At 49.6% G+C, this 22,861-nt stretch overlaps 1 long non-coding RNA gene across 1 annotated transcript; it reads right to left on the bottom strand.

Annotated features, from left to right (window-relative positions):
- Window positions 1-1,415: 1,415 nt before the first annotated feature.
- Window positions 1,416-16,351, bottom strand: LOC123354033. The gene is made up of 4 exons (XR_006574600.1): window positions 16,331-16,351; window positions 4,858-4,997; window positions 4,237-4,294; window positions 1,416-1,531 (listed from the first exon to the last, which is right to left on the bottom strand). It is a non-coding gene; the product is annotated as an uncharacterized LOC123354033 (long non-coding RNA).
- Between the last annotated feature and the right edge of the window lie 6,510 nt (window positions 16,352-22,861).

Genomic DNA, 22,861 nt, shown 5'->3' with positions numbered 1-22,861 from the left:
CCCTCTTTGTTTAGATTCAAGGAGCTGAATCAAGGTAATCTCTCCCAATGACTAGGGGAGGGAGAAGAAGGTTGGGGAATGGTTTATTTCCCTTTGTGTTAAGATCCAAGGAGTTTGGATCTGTGTTCCCAGGGAAAGTTTTGGGGGAACCAGCAAGTTTAAGAAGTCTGGGCTGGATGAATGGACGGTAAGGTGGATAGAAAACTGGCTAGATGGTCGGGCTCAACGGGTAGTGATCAATGGTTCCATGTCTAGATGGCAGCCGGTATCAAGTGGAGTGCCCCAAGGGTCGATGCTGGGGCCGGTTTTGTTCAATATCTTCATTAACGATCTGGAGGATGGTGTGGACTGCACCCTTAGCAAGTTTGCAGATGACACTAAACTGGGAGGAGTGGTTGATACGCTGGAGGGTAGGGATAGGATACAGAGGGACCTAGACAAATTAGAGGATTGAGCCAAAAGAAATATGATGAGGTTCAACAAGGACAAGTGCAGAGTCCTGCACTTAGGACGGAAGAATCCCATGCACTGCTACAGACTAGGGACCGAATGGCTGGGTAGCAGTTCTGCAGAAAAGGACCTAGGGGTTACGGTGGACGAAAAGCTGAATATGAGTCAACAGTGTGCCCTTGTTGCCAAGAAGGCTAATGGCATTTTGGGTTGTATAAGTAGGGGCATTTCCAGCAGATCAAGGGATGTGATCATCCCCCTCTACTCAGCACTGGTGAGGCCTCATTTGGAGTACTGTGTCCAGTTTTGGGCCCCACACTACAAGAAGGATGTGGATAAATTGGAGGGAGTCCAGCGGAGGGCAACAAAAATGATTAGGGGGCTGGAGCACATGACTTATGAGGAGAGGCTGAGGGAACTGGGATTGTTTAGCCTGCAGAAGAGAAGAATGAGGGGGGATTTGATAGCTGCTTTCAACTACCTGAAAGGGGGTTCCAAAGAGGATGGATCTAGACTGTTCTCAGTGGTAGAAGATGACAGAACAAGGAGTAATGGTCTCAAGTTGCAGAGGGGGAGGTTTAGGTTGGATATTAGGAAAAACTTTTTCACTAGTAGGGTGGTGAAGAACTGGAATGGGTTACCTAGGGAGGTAGTGGAATCTCCTTCCTTAGAGGTTTTTAAGGTCAGGCTTGACAAAGCCCTGGCTGGGATGATTTAGTTGGGTTTGGTCCTGCTTTGAGCAGGGGGTTGGACTAGATGACCTCCTGAGGTCCCTTCCAACCCTGAGATTCTATGATTCTATGATTCTATGAACAGAAAGTGTGCCAGACACTAATCTCTGGCTGGTGGCAGCAGAACCAGATCTAAGCTAGGATTTAAGCTTAGAAGGATCCATGCAGGTCCCCATCTTTTGGACGCTAAAGTTCAAAGTGGGGAATAAACCTATGACACATGACTAATCGAAATAATTTTGCTTTATATATCAGAAGGTGAGAGCTTGAGAATACAGCAGGTTTGAAGGAGAGAGATGGCTTCCACTGGTTTGCATTTCTTCTTGTAACTCATGAGGATACACTCCAGACTATAACAGAAAAATAAGGATTGGAAAAGCGACAGTCCTCTGTCAGAGAAAAACTCAGTTCTCGCTTTTTCTTTGGGTGCAGCAAAATCAGATACTTTATTATTTCTTCAGTAATTACAATAGAGGGAGAGAGTGTCTTAGGATACAGGGTCGCCCCAGTCCCGGACAGGTCTCTCAACAGGTAAACAATTACAGCAAGCATTTATACCTTTGTTACAGACAATAACAAGCAATAATACAGACAATAATGAGCAACAACTGCATTTTTATTTACACATAAGCCATCCTGCTATCTTATTTTTCTCACTTCTAGGAGACGCCAGTCTACATATTTGGTTATCAGATGCAAGGTCGTAATAACTTCTTACACAGTTTCTTTCCCTCTCGCCTCATACCATCCTCGCTTCTACAAGTCTCACGTCATTAGGGTTACAGTGTGGCCTAACTCTTGCTAACTACTAGCCTGACTTGCTAACTGACTGACATGCATTAAAATCCCCTTCAAATCTTTGTTAATTCTTTCCCTACTTCCACACCTCTTGCCCCACATCAAAGAGGCATAAAACAATTGTGCAACTTAAAGACTTGAGCTACGGAACACTCAAAGTATTCAACAAAAGGAAATTCTAAATCATTTCCTGTGTTTGTTTTACCATAGTTTCATTCTTGCACAGGATTGGCTTTTAGAATTCATGTCCTGGGTATTTCTCACCTATGGTCACAATTCTGTTTGTAGCATTACAATTAGTTGCTGTAGATTGTTACAAACAGGCCCAAAGATGAGAAATGAATATGCTGTCAGAGTTGGAGAGTAAATTAATCCTGCTGGAAAGCTTGTTAACAGCTACATCACAAATTCAAACAGCTGAACACCAAGCAGTGTAACTAGTCATAAGCTCCCTGGCTCTACTATCACCAGAATATGAATCCACAGTCTTCCTTGCACCCAAGGCCGGCTCCGGGCACCAGCTAAGGAAACAGGTGCTTGGGACGGCTAATACAAAGGGGCGGCACTCCATCCACTATTGGGGCCGCAAGTCCAGGTCTTTGGCAGGAATTTGGCGGCGGGTCCCTCAGTCCCTCTCTTCCTCTTAGAGCTGCCACCGAAGTGCCGCCGAAGAGGAAGAGAGGGAGTGAAGGACCCATTGCCAAAGTGCTGCCGAAGAATGGAGCAGCACTACTGAGCTGCCGCCGAAGTGCTGCCAATTGGCTTTTTTTTTCCCCCGCCACATGAGGCAGCAGAAACCTGGAGCTGGCCCTGCTTGCACTCACCAGAAACATCTCCACTTGCATTTGTATTTACAGGTTTGTTACCAGTTATAATGATGGGCTTGTGGCTGTTGTATACATACGGGTACATCCGCCAACATTCAGAAATTGGGACAAGTGAAATCTGGATATCAAACAAGGAAGCATGAATTTCTTTTCTCTTACAGCTTCTACTGCAATATACTTCTGTTTAAACAGCTTGTTCAGCAGTGATGAATCCTTGAGAACTGTCTGTCCTCCTCCTCTCCCAGGCTTCTGCTCCTGCAGGAAAGCTAGTGCATGAAGTCAGTGGTGTTTTCTGCACTCAAGTGAGGCTTGTCAGATCAAGGCTCTTGCCTGGACTGAGTCTAAGGGCAGGGTTTTAAGTGTAGCAGTGGCACCAGTGCAGCTGGACTGCTGTAGCGCTTCAGTGAAGACAATACTACCCTGATGGGACAGCTTCTCCCATTGGCATAGTTTATCCACCTCCACGAGGGACAGTAGCTATGTCAAGGGGAAAAGCTCTCCTGGCCACATAGCGCTGTCTACAATAGGGGTTAGGTAGGTGTAACTGCGTCGCTCACAGGTGTGGATTTTTCACACATAGTTCTATCAATGGCATGCAGGGGTAAGTTTAAAGTGTAGACCTGGCCTAACTACCTTGCTATCTTGGCACTATTGAGGATTGGAGAAGGAGTCTCATATGAAGCTTCCCTACTTTGTTTGTTCTTTGTTTTGCCTGGCTTCTGGGCTGGAAGACAGCAAGGGGACTCTGATTGGCTGGAGTACCCATTTGGGGATTAAGAAAAGGATGTGACCCGATAGAAGAGGGCCAGACTGCTTTGCAAGAACAAAAAGTTACATGTGGGTGTTGAACCTGGAGTCTAAAGGATTAATAAATGTAGAAATACCATGAAAGATGAATTTGAGAAAGGTGTATGTCCACAGCTTCTGTTATCTAAGTTCTCAAAACATTTCATGTTACTCTTTGGAAACCCCTGTGAGGTATGCGTCATTATCCCCATTTTAAAGATTGGAAAAACTGAGGCAAAGAAGTGGTCCCGTGACCTGGTCATGCTCAGAGTCACTAGCAGAGCTGGGACTGGGACTCAGGGGTCCCAGTCTCCTGCATGATCCCATTTCTGCTCAATGCAAAAAAGCCTGAGATTCAACCGTTAAGGTTCCCACAGAAGCCATAACTTCACCACATCACACAGATTATGTTCAAACATCAGTTAAGCAGTGTAAGTACTACTTTGAACTACTGCATATGTCAAGCATGCAATATGGCTAAATTAGCGTTACTGTGTGAACCTTAACTTTTGAAAATTATGACCTACGTACTAGCAGTCACAACCAGAGTGTGTTACATTAACAACTTTTTGCATTCGATTTACAGCTTATGCCCCATGTACTCTAGTCCTACTGACAAAATAGTACTTTAGCTAAACACATACCAGTGATGGTGATGATGATGATGATGATGCGAACAAATGCTATCAACACTGCCCATATCTGTTAAAAAAAAGCACATAATTTAGTACAAACAGCTCACTTAGATATTTTTAAAAGAGGGCAAAAGCTTCTTCTCTACACTCAACTACTGCTCCCCTGCCTTACAAATTAATGTTTTCCACTCTGTCTTGGCTTCTCAGCAAATAAAGAGTAGGCTTCCAGGCCTTCCTGTAATTAGCACACGTGACTGTCAGAGACTAAAGGTTCTCCGTGCTGTTGTGTGTTTTGTCGTCATTCAATCCATATCACTGAATTTCTTCCTTCTAGATCTCCAACACCTTAAACTAGTACATTCGTTTCTCCTTAGCCACATTTGTGTCTTGGAGAATGTTTTGTGTAAAGGAACTTGGCCAGGACACCCAACTTTTGGAAAGTTCATCTACTTCACTTATCCAGATGCTCATTAAGGACCAGATGTTGTAATCTTAAATACTATTCACCATGAGTAAACGCTGCAGAAATTGGCCAAAGTTATTTGGATTTCTTCCCCTTTATGGAGTATTCAACAACTTATAGTTCTTAGTCACATTAATTTGCATTGGAAATACTCGAGTCATGGTTACCTTACAGTTCTTCCACCAATACTTTTTTTCAGCTTGGTAGCATTGGTCTCAAATTCCGCCCGCAGTGCATCATCCAACTCTGACAGCATTGGATCTCGTTCCAAAACCTTGTCCACATTCACCCTCATGATGTCAATCACCTACAGTGATTAAATAGTCACAGTCAGTTATTCATTAGATATTCATCTCCTCAAACACTTTAAGCATGCAGCAGATCCTGACAGACGCCTTTTATAACATTAACATCATTCAAGCGTTTGTTTTTAAATAAAGTAGAAGATATTGCCTTTTTGAATAAGAGTAGACAATATTGAATTTTGGTTTTTATATTAGTTAAAAGATTTGTGGAACTAAGAAATCCAATTGGAAGCCTATAAACCTTGTAACTAGTACAGGACTCATTTGACCAAGAAAGATTTTGCATATTTCTGAGCAGGATCTGTACTAGTGCAAATATTAAATGCTACAGTAATCAGCTTGCATTAGCATGCATATTCCAGTTAAACAGGTATGCACCAGTACAGATGTTGCATGTCCTAGGTGGAAGTTGGCAGCAAAGCATGTCTCGTATTTTTTCCAGCAAAAGTGTGCTCTCTTAGTGTAGAACTTGCATGTTGAAGTGCTAAACACGGAGACAGCATGCATCAGTAAGAGTCACAGCTTACCAGTTGTGCATATTCTCACTGAGACCTATAGTGATAACAGGTGAATTTTATATTACAGTAAGAGGTGCAACTGTAAAATGCACAAGTTGCACTACTGTCCGGCATCATCTAGGGAGAAGTAAATGTTCACTTTCCTGCTGCACGGAAAGAGAGCTTAAGTTTTAACAAATTAAGAATATTCTCAGTTTGTGTTTATTGTGTGTAAGTACAATATCGTAAATTCCCTCTACATACATACATATATGTATGTTTTGAATACATATATCCCATGTGGAAGAAACAAAACTCCACTCTCAGGCTGGAGGCAACAAATCAGAGACAGCTTTATTCAGGCAATTGCAGGGGAAGAATACAGCTGGCAGAGAGCATCTCTGCCTCAGTTTCTCCAAAGTACAAGCAAAATCACACAAGCATTTATACCTCTTTGTGATGTGCATTAATTAAAAACATTTACATTTTATTTAGATTATTTGCTATCTATTCCAGTATTTTCTCACTTGCTCTTCTCAAAACATTGTTATCTCAAGGCTAGGTCACACTGACTATTCTGCTGTTTTCCACTTGCTTCTGACGTGAGCCCTGCTTCTACAGGTCTCACGATATTAGGCTAAGACTTAGCTCAATAGTTGTTCTGTCTCTGACACTTAAATGCCTGCACTTAAACACTCTCTTTCTTTCCCTGCTTCCACACAAGAACAACACAACCAGCAGCTAATTCGCAGAACAACCACAGTGAGCTGCAAAGAGAGAATAGGGAGTAACCTCTATAGGACACAGAATGCAGAATTCCTCCCAGGCAACTGGAGTGAAATCCTGGTGTGACGTTATTGATATAATCATATAGAACATGGTTGCAACCAAAATCCTCTTTGTTTGGCTGGTTTGGTTTGCCTTAGAGGTAGAAGAACCCCAGCCTTGGGCTGTAACTACCCTGTTTAAGCAATTGGTCCTGAATTGGCACTCTCAGTGGGGTCCCGCCAGAACCAGCACTGTCACAGTGGCGTAGTCGTGCTTGGATCCACAGAATCATGTCAATTAAGCTTTGGGTCATAACCCCACGCTATATAAATCTGAATTTTGGTTTTGAGAGTTTGACTGGTTAAAGAGCTGCTGCAATGGCTGAGCAAAGAGCATATGGGGGACTTGACAAAAAAGCCCTGGAAAATTTGTGTTCAGAAAAGGGGATAAGCTTTAGAAAGAAATCAACAAATCAAGAACTCAGAAATCTGTTAATGGCCAGTGATCAGGGGGCAAGAGCGCAGCCCTTACCGGAGGATACAGAAGATGCAGAAAGAATTAGAGGGCAAAAGACGACAAGTAAACTGCAACTTGAGCATGAACGGAATCTAGCAGATCTTCGATTGCTGGAGAAGCAAAAAATAGCTGAACTAGAGAAAGAAGCTGATAAAAGAAAGAAGGAGGCCGATGAGAGAAAGAAGGAGGCTGATGAGAGAGAAGAGAGAGCTCGTAAGGGGCGTCTGGAGCTGCTGGCTGCTGAACAGGAGACTCACAAGATGGAACAGGAGATGGCCAAAGTTCAGCTCCAAGTAATGGAAGAGCAGAGAAAATCATCGCCCCCTGGTACTCCACTTCCCCACCACCATGAAAAAAACTGGGAAAGGATGTGTCCCATTTACAGTGATACTGAGGATATAGAGGAGTTTTTGTCTACCTTTAATTGCCTCTGCAATCTGTACCAGATCCCAGAAGGTCAGCAAATGCCTGTCCTGCTGACCAGACTGACTGGAAAAACCAGGGAGGTATTTAATGAATTGGGGGAACAAGCCTTAGATTATGAGCAGTTTAAAGATTCTGTGTTAAGGTGGTTCAAGGTTACTCCTGAATCTTACAGAGTTAAATTTAGAGAGTTTAAAATGTCTAAGGATTGGACTTTTGTAGAATGTGCTCATAAGCTGATGGGTTTTGTTAAAAAGTGGGTTATGGGAGCAAAGGCACATGGGAGTTTTGAAAAACTGCTGGATTTGATAACTTTGGAACAGTTCCTAGACATTGTGCCTGACCATGTTAGAGCAGCTGTGTGTGATAGGGACCCTGAGTCAGTCCTACGGGCGGCAGAGATTGCGGATGCCCCTACCCAAAACAGGGCTCGGGAAGGATGTAAACCCCTGGGGAAAAATAATCACCATTCTCCCCAGTTCAAGAGGAAGGAAGGATTTAAAAGTAAACCGGCCCTGACTCTTCTAAAGGAGCCCTAGGGGGCCTGGAGGGTAGGAACTCGCATCCCAGGACGGAACAGGTTACCTGCTATCACTGTGGCATGCTCGGCCACATGAGACCAGATTGCCCGACACTGAAGGGCAGCCCAAAGCCAGCAGTAAATGCCAACTCCATTACCCTGAGCACTCAGGCTGAACCAAGCCTCAACAGCACCACCTTAAGTTCAGGTGCAAGCAAAGCAGTGGCTAATGCCAACCCCATCGTCTCCAGTGGTATGGGAGGAGGTGATGAGCTCACCAGTTATGTCAGAACTAAGGCATGGCAAGGGAGTGAGAGGTTTATTATGGAGGCAAAGGTCAATGGCGTTGAATGCATGGGATGGCGAGACACTGGCTCGGATGTAACTAAAGTCAAGGGACATCTGGTGAAGCCAGAGGACATGTTCCCTGGGGAATATGTGACGATAGTGGCACTATCTGAGTACTCTGTGGACCTGCCAATGGCTAGAATCCACCTTGAGTGGGATGGCTTTAAAGGGGATGTGAAGGCTGCTGTCCGGGATTTAATTCCGGCAGATGTTTTGGTAGGAAATAACATACTGGGGGTGCCTGGCCAAGTTAATGTGGTGACCAGGTCACAGAGGGAGTTTGGGTCTGTGGCAAATACCCTGACTGATGGCAGTGAGGGGAACGGCAAACAGACAGAGAGTGTCTCTCAAGATGAATCAGGTGAGGGTTTGTCTGAAATATCAGAGATGGTTCTGAATTCAAACAAAACCCAGAGTGAATTCATTGCGGCTCAGCAAAGTGATGTATCTCTAGAGAGAGTCAGGTCCCAGCCAGTGAAGAGAGAGGCAGGTTTTTCATGCAGGGTGCGCTGTTGTATAGGGAGCCGCCCAGGGGAAGGAAGAATTCCCAAGCAGCAGTTCGCAAACATCTTGTGGTACCTGAGAGTCACCGCAATGATTTGTTGAAGTTGGCGCATGATGGTCCATTTGCAGGACATCTGGGTCTAGGCAAAACATGTGACAGGCTAGAGCAAAATTTCTACTGGCCTCACCTTTTTGGGTCGGTGAGAGATTACTGCAGGAGCTGTGAACTGTGCCAGAAGCGTAAGGGGTTAAAGGGGGCCTAGCAAGGTGCCCCTCCAGCCTCTGCCCGTTATTGGGGAGGCGTTTGCCAGAGTGGCTGTGGATATTGTAGGGCCACTCCCCAAACCTTCCAAAAATGGGAAGAAATACATCCTGGTGTTGGTAGATTTTGCTACCAGATATCCTGAGGCTGTAGCCTTGGCTAATATTGAGGCAGAGACAGTGGCAGTGGCCTTGTTCTCTATTTTTAGCAGAGTGGGTTTTCCCAAGGAAATATTGTCTGACCGTGGGTCTAACTTTATGTCGGTTGTTTTCAAGCAGTTGTGGGAGTTATTTGGGGTGAAGCACCTGAAAGCTGCTCCCTACCACCCCCAGACTAACGGTCTAGTAGAACGGTTCAATGGAACCCTGAAGTCTATGTTGAAAATGTATGTGGATAGATGCCAGAATGACTGGGAGGTTATGCTGCCATATCTATTCTATGCATACAGGAGCATGGGCGGCAGGTTTGTAGACATTTTGGTGTTGCCTAGAACCCGCCCCCGCCCAAATTCTGCCCCCCCCCAAAACTCTGCCCCCCACCTACCCAAGGCTCTGGGAGGGATTTTGAGTGGGGGAGGAGGTCTCGGGTGCAGGAGGGGTGCAGGGTGCAGGCGCTGGGAGGGATTTTGGAGAAGGGAGGGGATGCAGGGGTGGGGCTGGTTTTCGGATGTGGGAGGGGGCTCAGGGCTATGGCAGAGGGGAGGGGTCTGGGGTGAGGGCTGTGGGGTGGGGCTGGGGATGAGGGGTTCATGATGCAGGAGGGAGCTCAGGGCTGGGGCAAAAGGTTTGGGTGTGGGGGGATGAGGGCTCTGGCTGGGGCTGGGGCTGAGAGGTTTGGGGTGCTGGAGAGGCTCAGGGCTAAGGTAGAGGGTTGGGGTGTGGGGGGATGAGGGCTCTGGCTGGGGCTGGGGCTGAGAGGTTTGGGGTGCTGGAGGGGCTCAGGGCTAGGGTTGAGGATGTGGTGGGGGGGTGAAAGCTCTGGCTGGGGGCTCTGGGGTGGGGCAGGGCTGGGGATGAGTTTGGGGTGCAGGCAGGCTGCTCCGGGACAGGGGCCAGAGAGGAGGACTCCCCCCAGCCCTTTGCCTGCCGGCAGCAGCGAGCTCTGGGGAAGGAGCCCCCCTTTCCCACCCCCACAGCAGTACACTCACCCCCAGCACTGTCACTGCATGTGCTCCTAGAGCCCCTCTCAGGTCCAGGAATCTCCCTCGCCTCCCCCATGGTGGGTGCCAGGGGGTGCTCCGTGCTGCCCCTCCCCTGCTGTTTTCCCTGACTGTAGCCACACTGGGGGCGGGGGATGGGGCTGCCTCCTTGCCCAGCATGGGGCAGGAGTGGTGACTGTGGGTGGAGGGAGCCTGTGCTGATAGAGGTCCCACCGGAAAAGGGAAGGGTCTGAGGTAGAAGGGCAGGCTCAGAGTCTGCCCTGGCAGTCGATTTGGAGGGCACTAGGACCCTGCAGCAGGGCAGCATGGAGCTGCACAGAAGAAGCAGGGATGCCCTGCTCCTCGGTCAGCAAGGGTGGGGGGGCAGCGGAGGACACTCAGGAGGTGCGGGGGGGGGCAGTAGGTGGGGCTGGGGGGAGACCCGGCCCCAAACATTGGTGGAGCTGGGCACCTGGGCTCTGAATATTGCTGGTGCCTGGGCACAATGTGGGTATATATCTTGCCGCCCACGCATACAGCCATCACAGTTATTACATTGCTTGTGCGTGTGCACACTGCACTCCTTGAGTCAGCGGTGCGTGGCCTCACCAGGAGTGCGTGTATCAAGGCAGAGTGCACCATGAGCAGCTATCCCACTGTGCCACTCACTGTCATTCCAGCCCAGAGTGATTAGGGACGTTTTTGAAGTGCCTCATGGGGCTGAAATGAGTCACACTCTGCAAATTCTGCAGGCTCAGGTGCCCCGTGCTCACAATACTCACGAGAGTAGTGCAGAGCTGTGCATGCTCCATGCTTCTGTCAGAGATGGTAGACAGTGAGAAGGGACACACAGGTTTTTGGGGATTTTGAAACGAGGTGTGAAATATTATGGGATGCAGAACACTGCATTATGGGAAGTTGAACACATGCTCCCGGTCACCTCTGCGCATCCTCACCAGGAGCGCTTGTGTCAATTCAGAGTGCAGTGCATGTCTGGAGTGGCTCACGACCATGAGTGCCTAACTCAGAGCAGACTGCCAATATCAGGGCAGACACCCCACGCTGGTGGTGTGTTCTACAATCAGATTTCACCAAGCCAGTAACTGTGAACGCCTGGATCACTATACGAGCCTTACCATGGAGTCACACGCAGTCCCTTTAGACTCTCCAGTCTATCCTGCCACCCAGACAAACTGGACTTAGTGATAAATGGTCACTTACACCCGGGGAGACTCTAGGTATTTTGCCGCCCCAAGCATGGCAGGCAGGCAGGCTGCCTTCTGCGGCTTGCCTGCGGGAGGTCCCCGGTCCTGCGGATTCAGCCGTGGGCCCAACAGACCCTCCTTAGGCATGCTGCCGAAGGCAACCTGCCTGCTGTCCTTGCGGCAACTGGCAGAGCGACCCCCATTGCTTGCTGCCCCAGGCACGCGCTTGGCATGCTGGTGCCTGGAGCCTCCCCTGCTTACACCAAAAATGACACCACATTCAGGTTGCTTCCAGACCCAAGAGACCAGTCACCTACCCCAGATCACTTGACACCCTCGATCCTGCATCAAAGTGATGCCTGTAGCCAATCCTGTAAGAAACTAGCTAAAGGTTTATTAATTAGGGAAAAGGACTAAGAGCGTCATTTACAGGTCAAAGCAAGCGAACTTGTACAACCAATGAGTTACCATCTAACTCCTGAGAGTGACAGAATTGTCCTGATCTGTCTATTCAAAGCATCTTTCAGGGCACCCCAGGAGGCAGCCCCTGGGGATCTCTGGCTTCAGTTTCAAGTCTCTGGCCCTTCAGAGTTCAAACAGCCACAAAGGTGCCGTTTCTTCTTGTTGGGGATTTTTATTCCCTTCCCCCACAGTTCAAGGTGATGGGACGAGTCCATGTGCACATCCCTTCTTTGGGGGGCGGGGGGGAGAGCAATCAAAAAAGTCCTTTGTCTTCTGATGTTCCACAAGGGTTTGTCTGGTGTCCAGGGGCCTTCTTGTGTTGGCCAGAAGATGACAGCTCCTGCGGCAAACTTGCATTCCAACCTGGTGATGTTTCTCTCCTCACCGTGGGGGCTTCCAGTTTCAGAGCAAACACTCAAACTTACCTTATGAATTGAAGCAGCCCAGGGAGCAGACCTGTGCTGGGAGCAGGGCCACAGAAGCAGCCCAGGGAGCAGACCTGTGCTGGGAGCAGAGCTGCAGCAACCAGAGCCAGAGGGGCCAGAAGAGCAGCCCAGGGAGCTGGAGGCAGAGCATCAGTGCTGGGGCTGAAGCTGGAGCAGTGAGCACTGTGGGGAGCGAGGGGGGACCCTGGGCAGCGGGCGCAGCACAGGGAGATGCCCCCAGCCAAGAGGCCTTGCAGGCCAGACTTGGAGGGGGATCATAACCCTGATGGGGGGGACTGACTCTGGGAAGAAGGATCCTGCCACCTAGAGCCAGAGGGCGTGTGGCCACTGCCAGAGCAAGTGTCTGACCTACAGCATCCCTGCAGCACAGCTAGGGCCTGGGCAGGAGACTGGGAGCGTGAGGCACAGACTGTCAACTGCCCTCACATTCCCTAAATATGTAGCATTCTATTAGTTATATGCTGGTACCTGGTCAAAGGGGGGTTTTTTGCTTGCTTTATTATCCTCTTGTCTGTTTGTTGTGCTGTTAATATGTGTTAGTTAATGACAGTTAAGGACCATCTTGTTCTATGTCTGTACAGGTCCTAGCGCAATGGGATCCTGGTCTGTGAGTGGGACTATGAGGCAGTGCTGCAATACAAATAATCACATGCTGATCTACAGAAATACTTTTGTACCCTGGCCATCCCCACTGGCTTAAGAGATTAGTCACTGAAAATGGAAGTATGTGAACTTGACATCTGCAGTTTAACTCAGTCCCCTCGTCTCCTGCACTGAGTGTTCTTTCTGCTCAACACACACTCAACGGTAGCATATGCACATAATGGGTTATGAAGATGGGTGTATGGGAGGGTTTGACTTCCTCTACCATGGGCTGCTATTGCAGGAAGGAGGTTTGCTGGGAAGAGTTGTGGTCCGTCTGACCAAGAAGGAGAAGAACATCTTCATGCGTTGACTCACCAACCTTATGAGAAGAGCTTAAAATTAAGTTCAGAGGGGGCAGGTGAAAAAAGCCACCAGGTAAAAACAAGTGACCTTAATAGAGGACTAGATGTTTGGGGAAAAGTAGATGTGGAAAATTGCAGTAGAATTATAGGAGAAACAAGAGGGAAATCCATGGGGGCATCTGCTTAAAATCTTAGATGTTTATAGGTTGGATATTAGGAAAAACTTTTTCACTCAGAGAGTGGTGAAGCATTGGAATGGGTTACCTAGGGAGGTGGTGGAATCTCCTTCCTTAGAGGTTTTTAAGGTCAGGCTTGACAAAGCCCTGGCTGGGATGATTTAGCTGGGGTTGGTCCTGCTTTGAGCAGGGAGTTGGACTAGATGATCTCCTGAGATCCCTTCCAACCCTGATATTCTGTGATTCTAGGAGTAGTAATAATAATGGGGAATAAACAGTAAGAACTGGGAGTTTTAATACATAAGTGATAACTGAGCTTAACTGGCATCACAGATACTTGCTGAGCTAAATCTCATGACTGGAATATTGGTATAGAGGGCTATAGCTTGTTCAGGAAGGACAGGCAGGAAAAAAAGAGAGGAAGTATTGCATTGTACACTTGTTCTGAGGTCCAGAAGGAGGTGAGAAGCAGACCAGCTGAAAGTCTCCGAGTAAAGATAAAATGCAAAGAGAAGATAGGAAGAATAGCAAGAGGCCCATATGACTCCATCAGAAGTTTTTTAATGACCTGAAAATGAAGAAGAAATCCTACAAAATGTGGAATTACTAAGGAGGATTACAAAAGAATAGCATATACGTGCAAGGACAAAATCAGAAAGGGTAAGGCACAACATAAGTTATACGTAGCAAGGGACAAAGGTAATTGGAATTCTTTTTCCATATGGTTTACTGCAAAGAGTGTCATCAATAAAAAATTAATTTAGTTGATGTGTTTTGTGGAACTGATAAATGAAAGTTTTTAATTGTTCACTTTATTAATGTAACTTCTGTTCACCATTCATTACACTTGCCTACATTGTAACTTCTGTTCACTGTTTGCCATATTGTAATTCAAACTGTATTTTAAAATGGTCACTCCATTTTGCAAAAGCTTCCTCCAACCTTCATTTTTGCAAACCCTACTGTAATCTTATTAGTTTAATTTAGATGTGTGACTGAGGTATGTATGGATGATGGAATCAACCTCCAGCCCCAGCCTGTCCTGATGAAATAAAGTTCAAACCTCACCGGCTGAAGAAGCAGACAAGAGCCCTAACAAAGTGAGAAGATAGGAAGAATAGTAAGAATGCATCCGACGAAGTGGGTATTCACCCACGAATGCTCATGCTCCAAAACGTCTGTTAGTCTATAAGGTGCCACAAGACTCTTTGCTGCTTTTACAGATCCAGACTAACATGGCTACTCCTCTGATAAAGTGAGAAGAGTCCACCCTAAAAAGAAAAGGTACAATAGAAGGAAGATCAAAGCCAGGTCCGAGGCTGAAAGTCACGCCTGCAATTGACGGGTGATCAATCACCAAACCCAGAGGCAGCGTGACACAGCAAGACCTATAGACTCTGGATTCAAACTAAAGCCTACAAAAAGGATGGGTGAAATGGGAGACTTTGGAGGGTAACAGTCTGCTGCCAACATGGAAGGACATAGGTGCATGCCCAACAGAGATCCAGCTCGTCCTTGTGCCCAGCTTTCCTGGCCAGTTAGCAGCCACAAGCTACGAACCCAAGCTGCAAAATCAAGCCATGAACTCAAGCTATGTCCAGGACTGGTAACTATGCAGCAGCTGCAGAATATCTGATGGATGCGTATGTGTCAGAGCCGGCTCTAGGTTTTTTGCTGCCTCAAGCAAAAAAAAATTTGGCTACCTCCATCCCAACCCTGGGCCCCCGCCCTCACCCTCCTGCTGCCCCAGCCCTGGGCTCTCCCCCCGTCCCACACCCCCTGCCACCCCAGCACTGGGCTTCCCCCTTTCCCCCCCACCAGTGCCCTTCCCCCACCCCCCTGCCGCCCCAGTCCTGGGCTCCCCCTTCCCCCCCACCAGTGCCCCCCCACAGACACCTCCTGCCACCCCAGCCCTGGGATCTTCCCCCCCCCCACCAGCACCCTCCTTCCGCCGCAGCCCTGGGTCACTGGAAACTTGCTCCCAGGGTGGGTCATTCAGCAGGAATTTTGGACGTGCACAGAACACAAACAGGATTGGGTCCCATATGGTTACAGAACTGCAGTAAAGTGGAACAATTTTCACCTTGTGTGATTGGAGGATATCTGGATGCATATTATAAGACTGTCCTACATAAATGAGGAAAAGTTGAGGTGCCTTTATTATTCTTTTGTTCCACTCTTTGTTTCTATGGGGAATTTGCCAATGCAATATCACTGTCTTCCTTTTAAACAAACAAACAAACAAACAAACAAACAAAAGGCAATGGCTGTTGAAAATAGCAATTCCAGTCCTAATAACCACTGGGAAGCATTTCTTGCTCAATTTTATCCTACTTTTTCTACAGCAAGTTGCAGTGGATCAGTATACTTGATTTGGGAGAAATGAAGTAGCAGCTGCCCAAACTGAGCTTGAGCACTCCTGAATTTTGAGGTGTTCAAATCTGGAAGGCAGCTGCTGGGGTGGGGGTGGAGGGTGGGGCTGTGGGCTCCATGGGCTCCGCGGGGGAGCACGGCAGCATGTATGCAGCAGTGTGTCTGGCGCTGCACGGAACCAGACAAGCTGGTCTGAGTGGCACGGTAAGGGGGCTGGGGGGTTGGAGAAGGGGTGGAGGGTTCCGGGGGAGGCAGTCAAGGGACAGGGACCAGGGGGGTTGGATGGGGCAGAGGTTCAGGGGGGCAGTTAGGAGCAGGGAGAAGGGGGGTTAGATGGGTCAGGAGTTTGGGGGGGCAGTCAAGGGACAGGCAGTGGTTGGATAGGCATGGGAGTCCCAGGGGTTTGTCAGGGGACAGCTAGGGGGTGGGGTCCTAGGGGGGAAGTTGGGGACAAGGAGAAGGGAGGTTTAGGTGGGGGCTGGGGTCCCAAGGGGCAGTTAGGGGCAGGGGTCCCGGGATGGGGCAATCAGGCAACAAGGACCAGCGGCGCTTAGATAGGGGGTGGGGTCCTGGGGGGCAGTTAGAGGCAGGGGTCCTGGCAGGGGGTGATCAGGGAACAGGGAGCGGGGGGGGGGGTTGGACGGGTTGGGGTTTCTGTGGGGGGCAGTCAGAGGGAGTGGATGGTGGCGGGGGGGCTTCCCTCCCCGTGGAGTGTCCTGTTTTTTGAATGTTAAAGTCTGGTCTCCCTACCATTCACAGCACTCACAGCAGGCTGCAGCATGAGGTCCCCCTCCTTCCTTCCCAGTTGGTAGTGGCCAAGAGAATGCTGGGAAATGTAGTTCTTTCCCTGCTCCAGGGCTGGCTCTATAGGCAGGGAGCTAACCAAGGAACTACAGCTCCCAGAGTCCCCTGTTGGTTCTCAGCTTCCCTGCCGCCCCTGTAAATGGGCTGCCCCAAGCAGGTGCTTGCTTTGCTTGTGCCTAGAGCCACACCTGCTTGTTCTTGACAAATCCATCTTGGTTCTTACTTATCACCTATTATCCTCTAGCTTTTAATAAATTGGTAGATTAATCATTTTTTCCAGTATCTTTCTGGGTATTGAAGTTAGCCTGTCCCATCTTTACTTCCCTGAGAACCTTTTTTTGAAGTTTGTCCTTGTTATGAACCTGACCCACCCTCCATGAGTTCTGGAAGATTATCGCTAATGGTTCAGAGATTGCTTCAGCTAGTTTCTTAAGTACTCTAGGGTGAATTTCATCTGGCCCTGCAGAGTTGCAGAGATCTAACTTAGTAAATATTCTGTATCTATTATTTCCCTATTCTGGCCAGTGTTCCTTCCCTCTTGTTAAAATTAATCAGTGTGAAGTATCTGTTCACAACTAGGCTTTTAAATCCTGCATTCAGTAAAACTGAAGAGGTGCTCATACTGAGTGGCTGGTTGCTAACATAATGGTCAAAGATGTCAGTGTCCTGGGGTTGTTAATGTGTCTTGCTGTAAGCAGTCATCTAAGGTGGTGCAGCTGTAATGCCGAAGTCACATTCTGAGCAGTAGCTCTTCTTAACAGAAGAACAGATCTTCATCCAGCTCACAGTGTGGCTCCCTATGGGTGAGTTGGTGATGTTGATGTCCAAGTCTCAGCTGTGATTGTAGCTCTTGTCTGCAGCTGTCATCTTGGAGACGCAGACAGAACATCAGTCCCGTTCCAGGTGGTGCCGTAGTAACAGGGTTAACACAGGAAGAAGATGGAAGAGGTGGCTAATGACTATCCGTGCCTGACGGTGTCAGAGAGCGGGATGTGGGTGGTCAGGTTTAGTGGTCAGAGCAGGACCTGCAGCCAAAAAACAGAGCTGTGGGTCAGAGCCAGGGGCCAAATGCCAGCGCCAAGGGTCAGAGCCAGGGGCAGGAGCCAGGAGTCGGAACCCAGGGTCAGAATCGGGGTGGAGTCGAAGCTGGAGATGAGGAATCGGAGCTGAGGGTCAGAACCAGGTTACCTAGGGAGGGACAAGGCAGGAGCAGGGCTGGACCAAGGCCGGAGCTACCATAGCTGTGGGCAAAAGCTTGGAGCAGCTACTGAACTGCCACTGCTGGGCTTAAGAGCCTCTCTGCTGACCCTTCCCACCAATCAGGCAGCTTGGTACAGGCTACCTGAGCTCGTTAGGTTGCCTGGAGACTGGCTCTGCTGCAGGCCCTGATTCCCGACAGATGGTCCTTGTTGATGGTCCCATACGGCAGGTGCTTCAAGGGAGGGACTCCTCAGGACTTGGGGCTCTCCAGTCCTCCCATCCTGGTGTCCATGAGCTCAACGTGAAGAGAGACAAAGAAATACACGCAAGCTCTTCCTCCTATGATCACTCTCATGTGTGGGTCTTACCAGGTCCCCTTTTCTTGTGGCCCCTCCTAGAGGAACAGCTCTGGTCGAATCAGTGTCACAGATGTGCTTCTTCCAAATAGATCAACCTTCCATTGAGGAAAAACACTGCACACACAAGTGGGTTTTGCCCATATAAAGTCAATTTCTGCTCAGTGACTTCCCCTTTCTTAGGTGTTTCCTGGTGGTTACCCCTGTCCTGTCTGGATTGTGGTGAGCAGTGTGGTGTGGTTCACCTGCCTTATTTCCTCCTCCGTCTGCTTTAGAACAACACATTCCCTGTGGCTAAAGAATTTTTTTCCTCTCCTGTTTGCCATTGCCCAGTGGAGTCTATCATAGAATCATAGAATCCCCCTGGGTAAGAACATAGGGAAGGATGGGAGAGAGATCCCAGAGGCCAAATTTAGGCTCCATGGTAACATTTCATGAAACGCTTCCAGGCCACACATATGGCCAGTTAGACAGGCAGAAATGCAGGGTCTCAATGCATGGATGAGACGATGGCTTAGGGACAAAGGGGTTAGATTTATTTGGAACTGAGGAACCTTTTGGGAAAGGGGGAGTCTATTCAGGCAGGATAGGCTCCACCTAAACCAAAATGGAACCACATTGCTGGCACTTAACATTAAAGAAGTCATAGAGCAGTTTTTAAACTAAGGGCTGAGGAAAAGCCAACATGTGTGGAGGAGCATGTGGTTTGGACAGAGACATCCCTTAGGGGCGGATCTATTAATGGAGATTCTCTATGTCCTAGTAAGGAGGTGGCTAAGGAGAGGATGGAAGATGATAAAATACAGGTAGGCTCTGATGAGACACAGTCAAATAAAAAAAGAGTCCCATTCAATTACATCATGTAATGGCAGACAGCTAAAAAGTGACAAGTTTTTAAAGCGCTCATATACCAATGCTAGAAGTCTAAACAATAAGATAGGTGAACTAGAGTAGGTCGTATTACATGAGGGTATGGATATAATAGGCATCACAGTAATGAGGTGGAATGAGGATAATCAATGCGACACAGTAATACCAGTGTACAAAATATATCGGAAGCACAGAACAGGAAATGCTGGTGAGGGAGTGGCAATAGAAAGCGTTAAGTCAAATGAAGTAAAAATCTTAAATGAACCAAACTGTCTGATGGAATCTCTATGGATAGTAATTCCATGCTCAAATAATAATATAGCAGTGTCCGCCAGCCTCCCTTGGGCCCGTCCCCTTTGAGCTGCAGAGTTTTTAGAAGGAACCTGCCCCACTTGTGTGACAGGCTCTTAGCAGGGCCAGATTAATCATTTGTGAGCCCTGGCACCTGGACTGTGGCCCCGCCCCCTGCTCCGCCCACACTTTGCAGCAAGGCCCCGCCCCTGCTCAGCCTCTTCCCCTCCAAGGCCCCACCCACCGCTCGCACGGTTGGGAGGGAGCGGAGTCAGCGGCAGGCAGGAGGTGCAGAGGCTTAATCCCTGAGAGAGACTGGACCCCCGAGAAGGGCTGTCACACTGAAGGGGGTTCCCCCCAGGGACTCCACGGGGCCAAGAGAGGGCACAACCTGTGAGTCCGTGACAGCAGGGCCACAGTCCGGGTGCCACGGCCCCTTCTAAGTGTGGGCCCGGCACCAGTGTAAACCAGGCACTGTCTCTTAGATGGTATCAGAGCTGGTAACAACCATCCTGCTGCTGAGACAGGCTGGAGTGGCTGTTGTTACAGTCCGACCTGTTTCATCTCAGCTGGTGGTTGGGATTAGCTGGAGCCGGTAGAGGCGACGTCAACTGGGTCCCCTCTCCGGTCCCATCTGGTCAGGATGTCTCAGGCTCAGGATGACAAAGGTCTCGGGTCCCAGAAGATGTGGGGGAGGGGAGAACCATGATGGTGAAGCTCGTTCTAGTAGCCTAATTTTCTCCCAAAAATCTCTTTCAGGTCCCCAAAAGGGAGCAATGGGTGGAACAGCCCATCCCCTCATTCCTTTGATCACCAAGTAGGTTTAATCTGCAGCACTGGATTCACTCCTTTCTGGTTCCACACGTTTCTTGTTTGCCAGGCGTGATCTGAACCCAGTCACTGAGTTACAGCAGGAGGCTCTTTCGTTTGGACTAACTCCGTCTGTCTCTCGTTTGGGACCTTTTCCCATCAACCCTGGTTACTCTCGGTCATTGTACCATCTCAGGAACGCTCACAAACTTTTACAGCTGCATTCACAGTGAGGGTAAATTTGTCAGGCCAGTTATTAAGACCAGGTGCAGCAGGAGATAAGGGTGAGCGTTACGAATGCACCGTCCGAGTTCCCCTTTCCAAAGGGCCATTACACTTTGAAAGTGACTGCAAAAAACCTGCTCCCAGACGACCTCCCTCATCCCTGTGGGTATCAGAGGTGCAGGGACTAACCTAAGCCATTCCTGCTTTTCTCTCTCATACGCCCAGCAGAGCCAGCCAGGGCCTGGTCTGGTTCAAGCCTCAGCAGAATTGTCACCCAAGGTCCTGTTGCAGGATCTTTGGGTTGGATCCCCAGCTGATGTCAAGCGGGATCACACGGATGACAGCTGCTGTGCACCAGCCAAGGTGCTGGCCCATTCCTGGCGCTGGAAAGCACTGACCAAAAAATACATTCACTACTACCGGTGCCGACTCTGTGGGTGCTCTGGGGCTGAAGCATCCATGGGGAAAAAACAGTGGGTGCTAAGCACCCACCAGCCACCCATCCATCAGTTGTTTGGCCACCCTGCTGCTGATCAACTGTTTGGCAGCCAGTGGGAGGTGGTTAGGGGAGGGGGCGGAGCAGGGGTGGGATGAGGCGGGGCAAGGGCGGGGTCTTGGGGGAAGGGGTGGGGCACGGGTGAGAATAGGCGGGGGGAAAGGCAGGGCCTTGGGGGAAGGGGTGGAGTTGAGGCAGGGCCGAGGTGGGGCACCCACCTGGAAAAATTAAAGTCAGCACATGTGGCACTACAGTCGAGTCCTGGCTCTTCTCTCCCAGCAGACCCCCCTGGGCTCTGCAGTCTGATGGGAATCCACCTCTGGCAAGACAGTGTTGTGTTCCCAGCACCCCAGGGACTCTGACTACCCTGCCGGGTAACCACCTCTCTTATCTGCAGAAAAGGACCTAGGGGTTACGGTGGACGAAAAGCTGAATATGAGTCAACAGTGTGCCCTTGTTGCCAAGAAGGCTAATGGCATTTTGGGTTGTATAAGTAGGGGCATTTCCAGCAGATCAAGGGATGTGATCATCCCCCTCTACTCAGCACTGGTGAGGCCTCATTTGGAGTACTGTGTCCAGTTTTGGGCCCCACACTACAAGAAGGATGTGGATAAATTGGAGAGAGTCCAGCGGAGGGCAACAAAAATGATTAGGGGGCTGGAGCACATGACTTATGAGGAGAGGCTGAGGGAACTGGGATTGTTTAGTCTGCAGAAGAGAAGAATGAGGGGGGATTTGATAGCTGCTTTCAACTACCTGAAAGGGGGTTCCAAAGAGGATGGATCTAGACTGTTCTCAGTGGTAGAAGATGACAGAACAAGGAGTAATGGTCTCAAGTTGCAGAGGGGGAGGTTTAGGTTGGATATTAGGAAAAACTTTTTCACTAGTAGGGTGGTGAAGCACTGGAATGGGTTACCTAGGGAGGTAGTGGAATCTCCTTCCTTAGAGGTTTTTAAGGTCAGGCTTGACAAAGCCCTGGCTGGGATGATTTAGTTGGGTTTGGTCCTGCTTTGAGCAGGGGGTTGGACTAGATGACCTCCTGAGGTCCCTTCCAACCCTGAGATTCTATGATTCTATGATTCTATGATCTGCAGAGCAGCTCTGCTTTCCGAGCCCTCCTCAAACCTCCCCACCGTTTGCTCCACATCGTCCCTTCTCTGTGCTGCTGCCCCAAGCCCCTCCTGCCCCACCGAGGCAAAATTCACCCCGGGGGTGGGGCAGGGCTAGCCCTTGTCACTGCTGGAGACCTGGAGTCCTGCTCCAGCCCTGCACCAGGAACTCCCACCGTTCCTTTCTCCCGTCAGGCCCAAACAGCGCCAAAGCCTCATGCCGGCTCTCTGCCCAGGGGTCATTACACCCCAGAGAGAGGTTGGGCTGAGTGCTCGTACCTGCTCCCTTTGGTCACTGATCACCACCAGATCAGCATTCTGGGCTAACCAGGAGTTTCTCGCTGCCTCCCAGGTCTGGTTAGCCTGGGAGAAAAGGTAGCACCTCCCTTGGTCCTGGTCCCAGCCTGACTGGCACCAGGGAACACCTGCCGCAGAGAACACAGCTGTGAGCCCCTCCCCCGTTACTCGCCAACGAGGGGCCAATCCCCTCTCCCACACGCCGACAAAGGGCTGATCCCTCCTCCCCACGTGCCATGAGGGGCCAATCCCTCCCTCACACGCGCCGATCAGGAGCCTATCCACCTCATCTCACGTGCCAACAAGGGTCCGATCTCCCGACCCCATGTACTGATGAAGGGCAGATCCCTCCCCCTCATGTGCCGATGCGGGGGCCGAACCCTGCCACACCAGGTGCCAACGAGGGGCTCATCCCTCCCCACCACATGACTATGACGGGCCAATCCGCCCCACCCAACGTGCCAATGAGGGACTAACCCCCCACCACGTGCCAACGAGGGCCCGATCCCACCCTCCCCACGTGCCGACCAGCAACCGATCCCTCCCCACACACACACTGCTGAGGGGCCACCTCCCCCGCAGACACAGAGCACAGGCCAAACCACAGCAGGTGTGGGTACTCCACAGGAAACCTAAGCCACAGGTGAAAGCAGAAGCTACAAGCGGAGACATGGGGCACAGGCAGCCCCTCCATCCATCCTTATGGGCTCTGCTCTCACAGGGCGAGTGGCAGGGCCCCATTCCCAGGTTCCAGCCCCCACCCCTGGCACTAATGGGGGATTCTGCAGCCCCACACCCCAGCTAGGGGGGACCCCCCCACCCC

The sequence above is a fragment of the Mauremys mutica genome, chromosome 20, assembly GCF_020497125.1.
Source record: "Mauremys mutica isolate MM-2020 ecotype Southern chromosome 20, ASM2049712v1, whole genome shotgun sequence".
NCBI lineage: Eukaryota > Metazoa > Chordata > Testudines > Geoemydidae > Mauremys > Mauremys mutica.
The sequence above is the reverse complement of the archived record's forward strand: the minus strand, read 5'-3'. Positions and strand labels throughout refer to the sequence as shown.